A 17160-nucleotide genomic window follows, 5' to 3' on the forward strand; every position below is an offset into this window, starting at 1 on the left:
CCCTGTTCGCTTCCCTTGACTGCGAAAAGAGGCAAACTAAGAGCAAAAACACATTGAATGAAATATAAAAGTGGATAGAGATACAGGGAAAGGTCTGGAGATATACTCCTACAGCACTTTATTGATCGCATTCTCTTTCCCCGAAGCGTGGAGACTGCAGAGAACCCCTAAACTCAAGCCTCCCACAACATAGAGCTCAGTTCTTGGGGGAAAAGTAAATAGATCTGACCCCATCTGAGGCAGGCTGCCCGGGTCTGTTTACCACCACAATTGGCTGTTTTATTGATCTGAAGTATAGGTGCATCCATTTCGATGGGCTCACAAACAAGATTCCAATGCTTCCAGTCATGGCTGGCCCAAGCCTTTATAGGGCCCTAAGCAGAATTTTATTTGGGGGGTCTCGGTGCCTGTTTGCTGATGCTTGACCCTGCCTGTGTATGACCATGTCTATGAATAAAGCTTTGTGTATGGATCCGCACGCCTCACGTCTCGTTCGCCCTGTTACAGAAGCATAATACAAAATAATGTTTTTAGTTTTTAAATACTGTTTGGCTTGGTATTTAGTTTGTACCCCTTTTGATTGTTATTATTACTGGTGTTATTATTACTGAATATTTTTTATAATAATAATAATAATAACAAAAAACAGCAATACAAAATATAGTTCATTGACTGTCTTTGGCTTAGTATTTGGTTTGTCCCCCATTTGCTTTATCAGAATTAGTAGAAGTAGTGGTATGTGTATTTATTTATATAATAATAATAATAATAATAATACAAAATATTGTTTTACATTTGGAATTTGGATTAGTATTTGGTTTGTCCATCTGTTACTTTGATTATTATTTTTATTATTTTATATGTATATATATATATATATATATATATATATATATATATATACACATACAGTGTCCTTGTATTGGAAGTATTGGAACAGTAAAGACAAAATTGCTCTGTTGGCTGTGGAGTCAAGACATTTTCAAATTTGATTAAAATATGAATATGAGACAAAACTACAGAATTTCATATTTTATTATTGGGTGATTCAACACATAGATGTTTTACCAGCTAAGAAGATCAGCACTTTTAGAGTTTCATCCCCCTATCTGATGAGAGCATAAGTATTGGAACAGTTGCCTCACAGGTCTTTCTAAGTGATCAACTGTGTCCTGCTGCATTAATTCTTCAGATATTAAAAGCAGGGAATGTGTCGTATCAGTTATATCCATTACTTCTGTTTTCTGAATCTTGCATTCGATGATGACACACACAAAGCAGAATGAAGATGAGGGAGCTGACTTTGAGAGAAAAGCAAGCAATTTGGATGCAAAAAGAAAAGAGGAAGTCAATTAGAGCTCTAGCAAAAACAAAGGGCATGGAGAAATCAAGAGTTTGGAAACCACCAGCGACACCAGCAACCAACAACTACCTGATCGGCTGAGAAAACAACAGTAGTTGATGACAGACAAATCATAAAAGCTGTGAAAATTAACCCTAAAAGACGTGTCTGTAAAATCACCAACAACTTCCAGAAAGGTGAGGTGATGCTCTGACAATCTACTGTCCTCAGGAGACTTTGACACAGAATTATAGATGCTACACAACAAGATGCAAACCTCTGACCAGCACCAAAAATAGAAAGACAAGATTACAGTTTGCAAAAAAGCACAAAGGTGAGCCAGAAGAGTTTTGGAACTGTGTTTATGGACCGATGAGACAAAGATGAACCTTTATCTAAGTGATGGGAAAGCAAAAATGTGGAGAGAAAAAGGGAACTGCAAATGATCCAAAGCATACAGCCTCATCTGTAAAGCATGGTGGAGGTGGTGTCATGGCATGGGCATGCATGGCTGCCTCTGGAACAGGCCCTCTCAACTTTACTGATGACTTAATGTATGATGACAGTAGCAGAATTAATTTGGAAGGGTACAAAACCATCTTGCTTACCAATATTCAAGAAAATTCCACCAGATTCATTGGGAAGTGCTTCATATTGCATCAGGACAATGGCCCAAACACGCTGCCAATTCAGTCAAGGAATTTATAAGGGCAAAGAAATGGACAGTCTTAGATTGCCCAAGTCAATCTCCAGATTTAAATCTGACTGAACATGAATTTCACCAGCTGGAGAGGAGAGTAAAGGCAGGAACTCCCCAAAACGATCAACAATTGGAATTGGCTGCATTAAAGGCTGAGAAAAGCATTTCAAAGGATGAGACCAAGAGTCTGGTAATGTCTATGGGTCACAGACTCACTGATGTGATGGTGCGCAAGGGATCTGCAACTAAATAATAGCTTTTAATATTTTATATCTGCCTTATGTTCAACTGTCCCAATACTTATGCTCACATCAATGAGTGGGATGAACTCTAAAAGGGCTGTTCTTTTTATTTGGTAAAACATATATGTGTTGAAACGGCTAATAATAAAATGTGACATTCTGTAGTTTTGTCTCATATTCATCTTTTAATCATATTTGCAAATGTCTTGACTCCACAGCCAACAGAGCAATTTTGTCTTTGAGTCATTCTATATTTAGGGGTACATTTTAGGTCAGCCAAAAAGTCAGAAAATGAGTATTCTTTTTTGATAAATAAACTAGGTGGTTGAATAATATATCCCCTTAATGTGCTAAATTAATTATTTGGCAAGCTTAAGCTCTAATGACGTTTTAAATATGTTAATGAAATTTAACGTTTGATTCATTATTTTGTCAACTGTGTTACGGACAAATTCCATGTCAAATGAAACATGAATGGAGTACCACGTTTGATAACACATTTGTTTGAAGGTTTTTGAGTCTATTCAACAGAGTTTTTAATGTTATCTGTCTAACTGATTTGAACATATGAATTTGGGGCATCATAATGGGCGTTTTGTGAGATGCTATCATGGAGGATGAAACTTTCTTCAACATAAATCCAAAGTATGCTGAAGTTAGCATTATTCGCCATCCTTAGCAAAGACATCCATTTCCAGAGATATCCCCATCTTTTTGTCTGACGGTTTAGTTCACATTTAAAAGATTTATAACATAAAAAACACACATAACACAGTTGACAGAGTAACACAGTTGACAGGTATGAACTTGGTATCCATAAAGCAATTTAAACACACACACATTATAATAACATACATTATAAAGTTAATGACTATATTACATTATTATAAAGTTAAATGAAGTTTTATAATGCATCATGACACTTCAAGTTGTAAGGACTTGTTCAATAACATCATAACACTTTATCAGTCATGACTATGTGGAAATTAGGGTGACCATACATGCCATTCTTCCCGGACATGTCCTGGCCAGGATTGTTATATTGCTTTGATTCAAAGTACCTCGAGAGCTTTTCGAAAACATAAGGAACTGATGTCATACACCACACGCAAACAAAGCCAAAACCTAGATATTTTAGGCAATGTCCAAGAAAAATGGCACGTATGGTCACCCTACAGAAACAGATATATGCCAAATCTATAATATTATATAGGTTTAAGTCAATCATGAGGAATTCTGAATGCTTTATAACCCTTGACAAATATGAATATAATGTGTATATAATATTATGGATAGGCCTACTGAGTTCATAGAAAGTGTGGCCGTGATTAGATCAGTTAAGTTTATCCATTGCAATGCAAATCATGGTATTTAGGCAATTCCTATAATTTCCATGTAATGAGAATACTTTGTGAATATTTTTTTTTATCAACAGCACTCAGTGGGAGCATAAATTGACCCACAAAAGTTGTTTGCACCGCACTCTTTCGCCGCTTGATCTTTCGTTTAGGCGCGTTGATCCATTAAATCACTTATTATACAAAACCATGATCCGCACTCACATGAAATAAGTCTTTTCTTTTCATTTTATTCTACATTTTATCACCAATAGGACAAGGACACATACGTTCCGGCTCAAAGGCCTTCCTCAGTGTGTATAAATTGCATAAATTGACCCTGAATTGCCAACAATGTCAACCATGTTAATCCTTGTCTACTGTGTTACAGCTGATGGGTAACACAGTTGACAGATAACACAGTTGACATTTCAGCCGTTTTAGGGCCTTGTGCAAACTGCTGACCTTGGACTAGTTAGTACATGATCTTGATTAACTTATGATTTTATATTCTTTCTCTACATATTTATAAATATAACATGTGACGCAAGTTCACCAGAACATGTTGATAACACAGTTGACGGTCAATTAATCTACTCTACGTGTAGACAATAATATAGATAAAATATTGAAGAGGAGAAGTTATGACTTTCCACACCGTCTTCAAACTTCCCTCCAAAAAAGGAAAATACATCAAGTGGTGTTGGACATGTGACTTTGGAACAAACCATTTCTGATTTATAGTGGGTTTTATAGTGAGTAACACAGTTGACATTGATTTCTGGCACGTACACAAAATGGATGATTTAATGTGGATGCATGAGCAAAATATTTTTTAAAACACCTTTCTCATAATTTAATGATTATTTTGCACAAATAATAAGAAATATATGCAGAAAAATTTATTTTATATTTATTTATTATTCATATTTATTTATTTATTAGAATTGAGAATTAAGCAGTGAGAATTAAGAGCATGGACAATCCTACAATAAGCAATGTTCAGAAAACGTGTAGACTTAGTTTTAATTGCTCTAAGGCGTCTGCCTGAAGGAAGAGGCGTAAAGAGGTGTCTGGCTGGATGTAAGGGGTCTTTCAGGATTGTTAAACCTTTTTTCTGCAAACGTGAGACATAGATCTCATCAATAGTGGGAAGATCAAAGCCAATAATTTTTGAAACAACCCGAATGATATTACAAATCTGACTTCTCTGCTGTACTGTGGAGCTACCAAACCATACTGTAAGTGAGAAAGTCAGCAAGCTTTCAATAACAGCTCTATAAAAATTGAGCATACCGACTTTAGATACACCAAACTTTTTAAGCTGTTTTAAGAAAAAATGCCTCGTAGGTTGTCGTCCTACTTTAATGTTGCAGAGATGGTACTCCCGAGAAACTTAAAACATTGAACATTTTCACTGTTCTGACCATTAACAGTCAATGGCGAGACAGCATTTTTCCTCCATCGGAAATCAAACACCATTTCCTTTGTTTTTAGGACATTCAACTTCAGATTATGAGCACAACTCCATTCAAACAGAGTAGAAACCTCCCTTCTATAGTCGTTATTATTTGTTATTAAACCAATCAATGTAGTGTCATCTGCAAACTTAAAAATGTGCTCTGATTTACAATGTGAAACACAATCATTAGTGTATACAGAGTACAATAATGGTAACAGTACACATAAAATAAGATTTTTTTATAATGATAAACTTATTTTACAAGTTCCTTAAAACATAATGTTTACATTTAATAAATTAAATTTTGAACCTCATATTTTTAATTTCCACTGTATGTTCAAATGCATAAATCTGATCCATTTTTTTGAGTTATTTGGAAGTTTCAACAATCCCTCTGCCTTTAATTGACCTAATTTCTGGCTTAAGGTAATGCTGTCTTCCGCTATTTGCTAAAAGCTCTTTCAATCAAAAACAACAACGGCACTGGTTTCATCTTTGTGGATTTTAACCGGGCTAAGGCCTTCACTTTCGGTGAGTGAGGGTATTTGTGTGCGCAAATATATGCGAGTGGGTGATGTTTGATGAGCCGTAGTTTTTCTCGTCGTAGGGTGTCTTGTTCTCTCCTCCTAATTGGAGTCTCCATACAAACACAAACTCCCATTGGTGCAACCCGAATGCCCCAACACAGCATCTCATGCGCACACCCACGCATAAACACGCACATACAAAGCCACGAACAGCTCGTTTTGTGTGATGGCAGTCACCTCTAGCATCTCTGCAGCCAATTAAATGTGTTTTCAAGACTTGTCAGATCGTTTTCCCCCTCCCCCTTCCTCCCTAGTGTACAAGCTCGTCTTTACACATCAATGGGATTGTGTCACAACCAATGGCAGGTCGGCCTCTAAAGAGCCATGAAGGGTTGAAGGACACACACAGAGGTCTTGAAATTGCAAAACATTGTAAATACACACTCAGTCTCATCATGCGTGTATATGTGGATAATGCATTTATAAGAAGTGACCTAAACTCTCTCCCACATACTGTATATTTCACCGCTCATATGCACACACAAACACATATATCATCTCACTCCCACACATATATAAACACTCTCCATTACTATAATGTGCTAGTCTTCTGGAGATCTCTGGTGAAAGGATACTTCCCAGCACGCTCCACTGCCACCCTATAGTCGATGTAGCTGTTGCAGGGATGGAAGTTGAATATGAACAGCAGGTTTGAGCGTTCAAACACGATCACCTTGTCAGCTTGATTCAAAGTCGTGACTGCTGCCTCTTAGAAACACAAAAACAAGATGCAAATGATGTAATTGATTGTCAAACATGAATAAACTCAGAGAAAGCTGATATTGTTCAGATGTAGCTCACAGTTCATGAGTTCTCAGATGTTTTTTTTTTCTTTTTTCTAAAATGTCTTAGGAGAAATAAAAACTTGAACAAATTAAACAATTGTTGATGTGAGGTTAGAGGTAAGTAAAAAAAAATAAAATAAAATCAGCAAGTCTGTTTTGCTGCCCTTACTTGGTTAGATTTTTTTGGTTTTTAGATGGTTTTGTCTGATGGTTAAACTAGGCTAGGACACTGACTGATTGATAATCTAAAACTAGCCAAAATCTACTTGGCCAGGTTTGGTGGACCAGCTAAAACTAAAACCACTGAACCAGCTTAGTCTGGTCTATGTTCAAAAGAGTATAAAGCTGTGTAAAACAAAACAAAAGGTTTGATAAACTAGCAAATAAACAAACAAACACATATATCTTACTGCTACATATAATAAGAATAACAAAATATAACACAAAACAAAAGGTTTGATACAAAGAAGTGGCAGAAACTTGCTGATTCATGTAGAAACATTTACAAAATAAATTAGCAAGTAAACAAACAAACAAACAAACAAACAAACAAATCCTACTACTACTACTACATAGAATAAGAATAACAAAATAAAACAAAATAATACATGTTGTGATACAAAGAATAAATTATACTTGACAGAAATGGCCGAAATGTGTTGCTGTTTCATGTAGGAACATTTAAAAAAAAGAGCAAATAAACAAATAAATGAGCAAATAAATAAACAAAAAAATTAGTAAACCAATCAATCAATAAATCAATCAATCAATCATACTACTACTACTCCTACTACGTACAAGAATAAGAACAACAACATATGTAAAATAATGTTAATATATAAATGATTGAAATAAATACGCAATTTTCTACAACAAAATATTCTTTATATAATGGAATAATATTTTCAATAATAACTTAAATGAATGCAATAATATTAATATGACTAAATAAATAAATACATACACAAATAAAACACCACCTTGGACCAGCTTAAACCAACTAAAACAATCGAGCCAGCTGGTTTAAGATTTGTTTTTCTTTCTCAAAATGGTATAAAACTATTTTTGAGTGGAATAGCTTAGATCATTTTCTCTTGGAACAATTCAAAACAATTAATCTCTGTGTTAATCAGAGACTCATGTCTTCTGCTGATAAATATATTGTAGGCCTACATAAACTGTGGTTTGACAGGGCTTTATACCGTTGAATGCAGTTTTAATCTTATTTCTGCTGTCTTCAGTGCAAGGTATGTGTGTGTGTGAAATGGACTTCCTGCTATGGAGAGTCATGCCTGGTTGGCTGTATTATGCAATTTCATTATCATATGGGCCATGTATCCCATTTATTATGGCAGATAAATAGTTCCCCACAGTTTAACAGATGACAAAGACAGATCCAGCAAGGAGATTTACACTGGCTTTCTTCTGTAGGTGAAAGCCAGTATGAGATGTGCACGTTTAGGAATGTGTGTATGTGCATCTCACCTGACCGGCAGCCAGCCAGCCGTATTTGTCTTCTGTAAGATTCATGTCACGGTCGAAAGCGTATAGTTGTTGGTATCACGGATGCTCAATGTCCACAAGGTTGAACTGGCGATGGGCATAATAGTAGCTCTCGTTGTTTCCTTTCCTGGGAAAGTCAAGTCATTCCGGATGGCCGAACTCATTACCTGGAGAAAGGAAAGTTTGAAAAATTAAGATTGCAAAAGCTTTTATCACCAACAAGAAAACACACCCCAGAGCATTTTAAGGTAATTTTGTGTGTTATGGAAATATTATAACTTACATCCCCTGCAGGTCCTTTTCTCATGAGATTCTTTTACACTGCACTGTTTTTAAATAAATAAGATTTATTTTTAATTTTACCAGCATTACAATATATGCTTGGTCATCAACAGGCAGAAAAACAGCCTTATCTAAAGATCTCCAAGGAAGGTTCAAATGTTTTCTTTCTTTCTTTCTTTCTTTCTTTCTTTCTTTCTTTCTTTCTTTCTTTCTTTCTTTCTTTCTTTCTTTCTTTCCTCTATGATTTTAGCTTTGATACAAATAATATCTTGGATATGAGTGAAACAGAAACTGCAGTCTTGTTGAAAAAGTCTTGTTGGAGTTTACTTAACAATACATGGATTTACATGAAGGAACAAGTAATAACTATAAATAAATAAGTAAATAAATAAATACTAGTATTTAATCATTTAAGATATGTAAATATTACTACACAGTATATATAAACAAATAAATATATAAATAATAAATAAATAGTATTCAACACTTTAAGCTACGTAAACACTACTACACATTACATATAACATTATAAATAAATAAATAAATAAATAATGCTTTAAATTATGTAAATTCTACTACAATAAATAATATATAAAGCAATTAAAGCATCTAGCTAATTTTATACCAAGGAGTCCTTTCATAGACATTCCCTGATTAAAAAGAAACGAAAAAGAGCAGCAGCAGAAAAGGACGTTGAGACAGTGAAGGATCCATGGCAGGAAGAAGAAATAAAAAGATAGAAAGAAAGAGGGAGAGTATCAGAGCGATCAAATCCCTCAGCTTCTACTTGAACTTTACTTAATGTGCATGGGGACCTCATGCGGCAAATAATTCTGATAGAGTCATATCATGTGTCAACCGAAGAGAGACAGAGCATAGGCTAGACTCCATAAGCTCAGACTCCATAATTAAACGAAGAGAGTGAAGACGACGAGACACTTTGTCTCTCTTACAGCCCCTGTCGCCTCCGTCATGCGCCTTATCCTGTCGCACCATGCGCTGAATACAGACACAACGATAAGCGCTCCACCTGCACATATATTAAGATAATCTTAAATTATTCAATGCTTGCACTGACGCTGTACTCTTGAAATTTATGGGACAGCACTGAAAAGAGCAGTTTAAGCACAACACATCTGCTGTTTTGCGGCAGGATGGTTCTCCTGAGTGAAAGTTTAGCTCGAGTGAATTGCGATGCTCCATACATACAACTGCAGGATTTTGCACAGGCAGTGAATGCATGAGTCTTTTTGAGAGATATATAAAACTCACTTCATAACACCGGTTGATTGACAGGTAACAAGGGTCAAACTGTATCTTTCACAGGTTAGATCAATATGGGAGCTATAGCTTGGCAGCACATAGGGGAGATGGATTTTATCAAGGCCAGAAGCTGTGCAGGTGCATGTTAACAGCTACATTTTATTTTTTTCTTACAGTCAGGAGCAGATCCTACAATCTATCAGGGGTGTGAAGTAACGAATTACAATTACTCACGTTACAGTAATTAAGTAATTTTTATCAGTAATTTTAATTTTGAGTAGTTAAAAAATTGTGTACTTTTACTTGAGTACATTTTAAGTGATGTATCGGTACTTTTACTCTGTTATTTTCCTCCGTTTGTGGTCATTACATGCTTATTATAATTTTATTTTTATCCATTAATGTGATTGGATAGAGAGATAGTAATCGGTCTCGTGACTTTCGTCAAATCATATTGTGCATAGAAAACTTTAACCGCGAACTGCTGTTTATCATGGCTGCTGGAAGTGCATTCTTCAAGCATCAATTCAGTCGCATCCTCCTCTGATATGGCAAATTTCGGATTTCTGCTTACTAAATGATTTGTATATATGCTTGCCTATCTACACGGCCTGTAATTGGATGTGAAGTTGCGGGTATTGCGTACAGTGTTAACGTTAACTCCCGCAAGTGCTACGTTCGGTAAATCTGTCTCTCTCGCGTGCGTTCTGCAGGAGTCACTTGTGTGAAGGTAAAATAATGCCATAAAGATTTGCATGCGCAGGGTAAGATTTGTGAAAGTGTACATAAGACTGTAAGCATAAATTAAATTTGCATGCGCAAGAGAAGCTTTGTAAAGGTGTAAATCGCGTTTCAAGCGCAAAAATAAAAATTATTTGCAGAATTTCGCTGTTACTCGTAAGTGTAATTCATGTATTGTGACACTGCAGCTTCATGCTAACACAAAATAAATATGATCTGCATTCTTATGACTTCCATTTTTCCGCACTTATACTTTTGGCAAGGTTTTTACACTTACGAGTAATAGAAAAATGCTGCAAATTTTTTTTTTTTTTGCGCTTGAAATTTATTTTTCTTGAATATACATGCATGGGTGTGTATTTATATATACATAATACATATACACAGTACACACACATATACTATGTAAACAAAAACTTTTATTTTGGATGTGATTAATTGCGATTAATCGTTTGACCGCACTAATAGATAGATAGATGATATATAGCAACACATGACTCTTTTTGGCTGTTTAGGTGAAAAGCATTTAGTCTTGTGAAAGGTATTAGCATTTCCTTAAGAATTCAAACAAATTCAGGTATTATTCATGTTTATAGCACAAATGGTCCAAGAAGTCTAAGTCAAAGTCCTGTAAGTATGAGCGGTACAATCAATGTTGTCAGCTGGGTCTCCTGGCATGCGTTCTGTTTCACAGTGAAAAACAAAGTATAAAAAAAGAATATGGGTGATTTTCTCTGCTTTCGCGGCATGTTTGTGGCTGCCAAGCTTCAGCTATTGAAGCACGCAACATCTGGTAGGTGACGCTTGCTCGCTCTCATTGGCTATCGCGAGTATCACGTCAGAGGCAGCCCGATCAAGAGTCCTAAATAGCAAACATGTTTGATATGTACGATTTGAATTCGGGGATGCTCCGTCTTGATCTGGAACAGATAAATAATCATTATGACACCACACAATAGAGGATTTTTTGGACAAAAAAAATAAAAAAAAATTGCTTGCAATAAGCCACAAATCGGGCCGCCCGCGATCATTCAGGGGTGCAAATCGCCTTAAAATCCTCTAGTGTGCGGCCAGCCTAAGCAAGCCCCACAAATATGCTAATTTTACCCCTTTCCAAAATGCTGATGCATATAAAAAGTCACATTTTGCATTTGTTTGTGTGAGTCACAAGAGTGCATTAAGACAACAAAACACGATCAAAAGCATTGGGCTACAACTATGCGGTTTCCCAGTGAGAGACCTTCTGAATAGGACAGAGTCAGATTTATCAAATAGTGCAAGCATACTATTTTCATTTTTGATTAGGCAGTCCACACTCAAGTAACCACACAGAGAGCATGCTTGGCACACACACACACACACACACACACACACTTCCCTTTTAAGATTTCACTAAGCCCATAATCTGATCTGACGTGCAGTGATGTTTGAAGTCAAGTTTCTCTTTGGTTACTATAGCGTGAGGCCAAAGATCCTGGTGAGCAGCAATGGGATTTAAATAGTTTGCATGAAAAGCCCTCCAAATGAACCCATAAATAAGAAATGGACTTCTTTTTAGCTCTCCATCTCTTTCATGTGTAACAAGCTGCAAGGTGGAGATTAGATGGTCTTTGAGTTCAGTGTCAATTTGAAGTCAAAGAAAGAAGCTCTTGCCTTCACTGTTAGAGATAATGTGACTTGTATGCAGCCTCTGTAGAGCCGAGACTAACAGATGAGGCTAACGGAGTCTGGATTATGGCCAGAGAGAGAAAAAATAAAATAAAATAAAAAAAAATAAAAGTGTTCAAGCAGTAAAACATGCTTTTTGCGAATGATGTGCATTTTCAATGCATATTAGATGAGGAATATTAAAAGTATGCGATGATAAATGAAGTGAGACTTGATGAGAAATTACATTTTCAGCTGTAATTAACCAAACAACAATTAATTGTACGCTTCCAACTTCATCCACACATCTAATTGGCTCTGTAGGATACTATGATAAGTCAAGTGTATCTGGAAACCAAATTCAGATGAATATAAAAGCATTTAAATTTGATTTATTCCAAAAAGTGTCACACCAATTTCTAACTCTGAGGATTTTTAAAATGAAAATATCGTAAAGGGGTTGTTTACAAGAAGGAAATGGATGCAGGTTTCTTTCATTGCATCATCACAGCAGAAGAATGTCAACCATAGTTAAGCGGTTTAGTTTATGCCACATCCTATTTCAAAAGAGTTCACTCTGGGTCACTTCTGCAGGATTTTATAAGCTTTTTCTGGCAATTTTATCGTCTACCAGGCAAAAATTGTATGTTTAGTAAGAAATGTCGTAGCAAAATAAAAATAATAATAATTTGAGGTACGACTTGGGACAAACTATGCACTGAAGTCCAAATCTCCAAGCAATGATAAAAGTGTTTGCCTTGGCAAGCACCACTGAATATGCTAATTTCATACCTTATACAATAATACGCTTAGATGTACAAAAAGTTACTTTTTACATTGTGTTTGTGATAGTCACAAGAGGTGCATTCAGACAACAAAACATTAAGATTGAGACACTCTTGCATCACAAATGCCACGACCTTGCGGTTTCTCTGCTGGGTAAGACTTTTGCCAAAATAACACTCCAAACTTTTGTCTCAATAACCAGGAGCCAACTCTACTGGATGCTTTTAAACAGTCTGTGTCTGGATGTTTTTGTTTAGTGTGCAATTTCGCCTGCTGTCTGCCTCTTCCTGTCTTAATTAGGGGGGAGTAGTTGTCTGTTTAATGGGAGGAATAACTTTTCTATTCCAGTAGGAGCAAACATATACCTTTACTTCACCACAAATCTAATAACACACACACATACACCAACCCCAAAACTTATTTTTCTACTTAAGCCACCCTTAAAAAGCACAAATGTCATTGCAGTAGATAGAATAAAACACAAGTGGCATTTATTTAAGGAACAATTGCAAAGCATACTTCTCAAGCAAAATATTTCACACTCTTTGGACACATTCTGGTCAACAGCTAATGTCCATTTCAGGATCATCTTCAAGTTTATGAGTAATGCAGCTGGGTCATTCCATGTCAATTCAATCAGAGGTCCCTGACATTCCTCTGTAGGAACAAATAATTTGTGTGCAAAGTGACCCACATTTAGTTATCAACAAATTGGTCAAATTCAACAAACTGCACATGGAACTAGACTGAAATCCCCATATTTCTGGGACTGAAGCATATGGCCTTCTAAATGAAAACTCCATAAGAAAACTTTGTTAAGAAACATAATCTAAAATAATACTATGATATCTTTAATATTTATTGAGCAAACCTTGGAAGAAAATTATTTTGGCACTCAGACAGGTCCTATGCAAATGTTTTGATAGAGGGAAAGATACCTTTCTAATTTCATTTTCTCTTCAGATATTCCTCTTTAAATTAAAGAGGTATGAGCAATATGCAAAACAATCCACAAATGTGTACAGTTTAACAATTAACTCTCAGAGTCATATTGAGAGCATCTCTGGAACTGAACCAAATAGGGCCAAAAAAATGAAGTAACAAAAGAAAAGTTTAAGAAACATTATCTAAAAGGATATTAAGATAACTTTAATACTTCTCAAGTAACATCATAAAATAATGTAGTCATCTTCCTTCCTATCATTTTTTTTTTATCCCAGTAATTTGGCTCAAAATCTCAACTGAAAATTGTCATTTTGACTTCCCTCGACAAAATAGTGAATTAATCCGTTATGCATCCATGACATGGCTTTTAGCACTATTTATGTTTGCCTTACTTCAGAAAAAATGTCAACAAAATAAAATCAAACTCTATGTTCCAACTGCAAAATCACTTCCTAGTGAACCAGCAAGAACAGAACATCATTTTCGTAAAACAAATGGACAACTGCTAGAGCAGTCAGACTAACAAGAGATACAAGAACAAAACCGAAACAAACAGCAGAGGGGAATGGCATGTTTTGTTCCCTGTTTCTGAGATCTCAACCTTCCCTCTTCCATTGAAAAAGACTGAAGAGGTACTTAAAACAGAGTAAATAAATACAGGCCAACACTTCCCGCCCACAAACGAAACTCTTTCGCTGCATGAAGAAAATGGCACCCCTTTCAAATTCAATTAAAGCCTCTTCAGGCACATTGCCTTCCTGTGTGCTTCTCAGGCCTAGTCTGGCAGCCTCCGCGCTGTCAGGCTAATGCTTCTCTGATCTCCTGCTGAAATTTCTATTAATCAGGACTGGTGTTTGCCTGCTTCCACTTCCACATACTCCAGTGACAGGCTGATTTGTTCTTGTTTTTATTTAACCTCCTTTTTACTTGAAACTTTCATTCTTTTTCTTCTTATTTCTCCCACGCTAACCCCGAATCCTTGGATGTGTGCAGATAACGGGTTTAAATTGGTGGATTATTTGCTCTGCTGGCATGTTGGAAAAAAGAAATAGTCATTTAAGATTCCTGTAGTGTTTTTGTACTCTCTCATCTTAAAACATATTTGATAAATAATGGTTATATTTAATGATAAATGTTAGATGTAACCAATATATAAATTGCATGTAGATAATGTAAACATGAATATCTAAAATTACTTTTTAAAACGTACACTGAAAAATCAATCTATATATCTATCTATCTGGTTGAAGAGTAACTAGTTACATGTAATGACATTATGTAATTTAATTACAAACTAAATTTAACTGTAGTCTGTTAAGGTCTTTGAGTCCGAAGTTTTCATCTGAAATTTTCGCATGTTAAAAAATAAATAAGACCTCGCATTTATGGGATGATATTAGACTCAAAATGATTAATAGATGCATGCACAATTCTCCATGTACTGCATACATTTTATGCATGTATCTTACTAACCACAAACAAATGTCTTTCAATTTGAGTTGGTGGAATTCGGGATTAAATGTTTATGCAGTGATTTTAACAAATACACACATGTTTGTGTATAAAAATTTTGTGATCTGCATTAATATATCATAAATTGCTCATGCAAAAAGGAATCCGTGCATTTGTGGATCAGGTGACACACGTGCATTTATTGACATCTTGTTTGCATTAATCGTGTTCGGTTCATTTGGATTTTGAGACTTCATTTTCGCAGTTTGCAGCATTTCACGACGCCCACACACACAACTACCAATGAACAAAGCCCAGTGCAATTCATTAACGTGTACACGATTTGAAAAATTCGCAAATGTGCATCACTACACTGAAACAAATGCTTTTCAGCCAGTGTCTGCAGAGTTAAGAATTACATCAATGTGCAGCATTTTGTACAAATAGAGACTTATTTTTTATACAAGTGTTATAGTTTGTATTAAACTATCATAATTTGTGCATGCAGTGATTAAAATGTGCATTTGTGGATCAGGCGACGCACGTGCATTCATTCACATCTCTTCTGAGTCGATTCCATTTGATTCATTTGAATTTTGATACTTTCATTCCGCCCGTTTAGCCTTGCCCAATCCACACACACACAGCTCGCGTTCCACACGCAGCTGAGCCTAAGAACATCAGCGAGCACCACATGGGGGGATGTTGAAATATGTTCACAACTAGCTACAAAATGGCATAGGCATTCGCTTATTTTCCACAATATTAACCTTTTGTCAGGCAGTACTCCATTTCATTGTCCGCAATGGACTCATAGTAAAGTAAACACTCTAAGAGATATCTATGATGATAGTGGTTTAAAATCCTTCCAGAATCTTAAAACTCAATATAATCTGCCAGGCACCTCCTTTTTTATGTATTTGCGCATTAGATCAGCCCTGCGGGCATATGAGGTGCCTTGGAACTCTCAACTGCCTGTTCAACCTTTTCAAATAATCCTTCCTTCTGAGGAATCTCCCTCCTCTGCTTCAGTCATCTATCTCTTTCTTCTTGAGCATTCATACAAACCTTTATCTATTGCTACTGTTTGGGTTAAGGATCTTAATGAGGATGTGCATGTTTTATTTTCCAATCAGGTATGGGGTATGTTTAAATTGTCTTCTAAAAACCCTAATCACCAAATGATTCATTGGAAATTGCTGCATAGGGTTTACTTGACTCCAATGAAACGTTTTATATGAATCTGTCGTCTTCTCCTAAGTGTAATCTCTGTTCCCAAGGAATTTTAGGCACGTTTTTGCATTTTTTTGGGGAGTGCCCCTCTCTCTCACCTTTTTGGACTCTCACTGGACCTATCATATTTGTTGGGTACTGAGATATGTTTGACTCCGCGCCATTTTTTCATGAATGACTTTTGGGACTTCACCTTGTCCGTTCAACAAAGATCTTTACTGTTAGCTGCTCTCACAGCAGCAAAAAAAATTGCTGGTCAACCGTTGGAATCCTCCTCACACAAAGGAAGACTGTGTATGTGTTGGACATTATCTCGATGGAACTCTCTACTTCTCGTATACATGGATCTAACATGAAAACTGTTAATTCATGGCATTCAGCTGTTGTGTCTTTTCTAAAATCTTTGTAAAATTATTTTGTTATTTGGTTATCTATTAATAATTAATATATTTTTTTTATTATTATTTTTTTTTTAAGTCTACCAAGGGGTGGGATGGGTTGGGGTGGGTTCTAAATTTGTACAGCAGCTTTTTGTTTTGTACTACTGTTCCACAGAATAAAATTCAATAAACGGTTGTTAACAAAAAAAGAAAAAGAAAAATGAAAGTAATCCACAGCGTCCTTAGCAGCTCAGGTGTTGGGAGAAAATTAAGACTCTTATGTTCAGTCTTACATGCAAACACAGAGTGCCGGGATTGCTTGCGAGACATTGTTGACGTAACAGCTGCTCGAGCACGGAGAACTCATCCACAGCATACAACTCACTGAGGGTGGAAACTATAGCAGTGCAGGGCTGTCAATCAACCCCCCGTGGCCCGGCCCTCCGAAATGTGACGTCACACTGCGGTGAGAA

General features: G+C 36.0%; 1 pseudogene across 1 annotated transcript in view; it reads right to left on the reverse strand.

Moving 5' to 3' along the window:
* Positions 1-17160, reverse strand: part of LOC306864430 (1,4-alpha-glucan-branching enzyme-like) — a 117880-nt pseudogene that overhangs the window by 30192 nt on the left and 70528 nt on the right. Inside the window, exons 10-11 of the transcript in view lie at positions 7941-8125; positions 6246-6376 (exon numbers count right to left, since the gene is read on the reverse strand). The product of the transcript in view is annotated as a 1,4-alpha-glucan-branching enzyme-like (transcript). The remainder of the gene's footprint in view (positions 1-6245; positions 6377-7940; positions 8126-17160) is intronic.

The sequence above is a fragment of the Barbus barbus genome (genome assembly GCF_936440315.1).
Source record: "Barbus barbus genome assembly, chromosome: 45".
NCBI classification, from domain to species: Eukaryota; Metazoa; Chordata; class Actinopteri; order Cypriniformes; family Cyprinidae; genus Barbus; species Barbus barbus.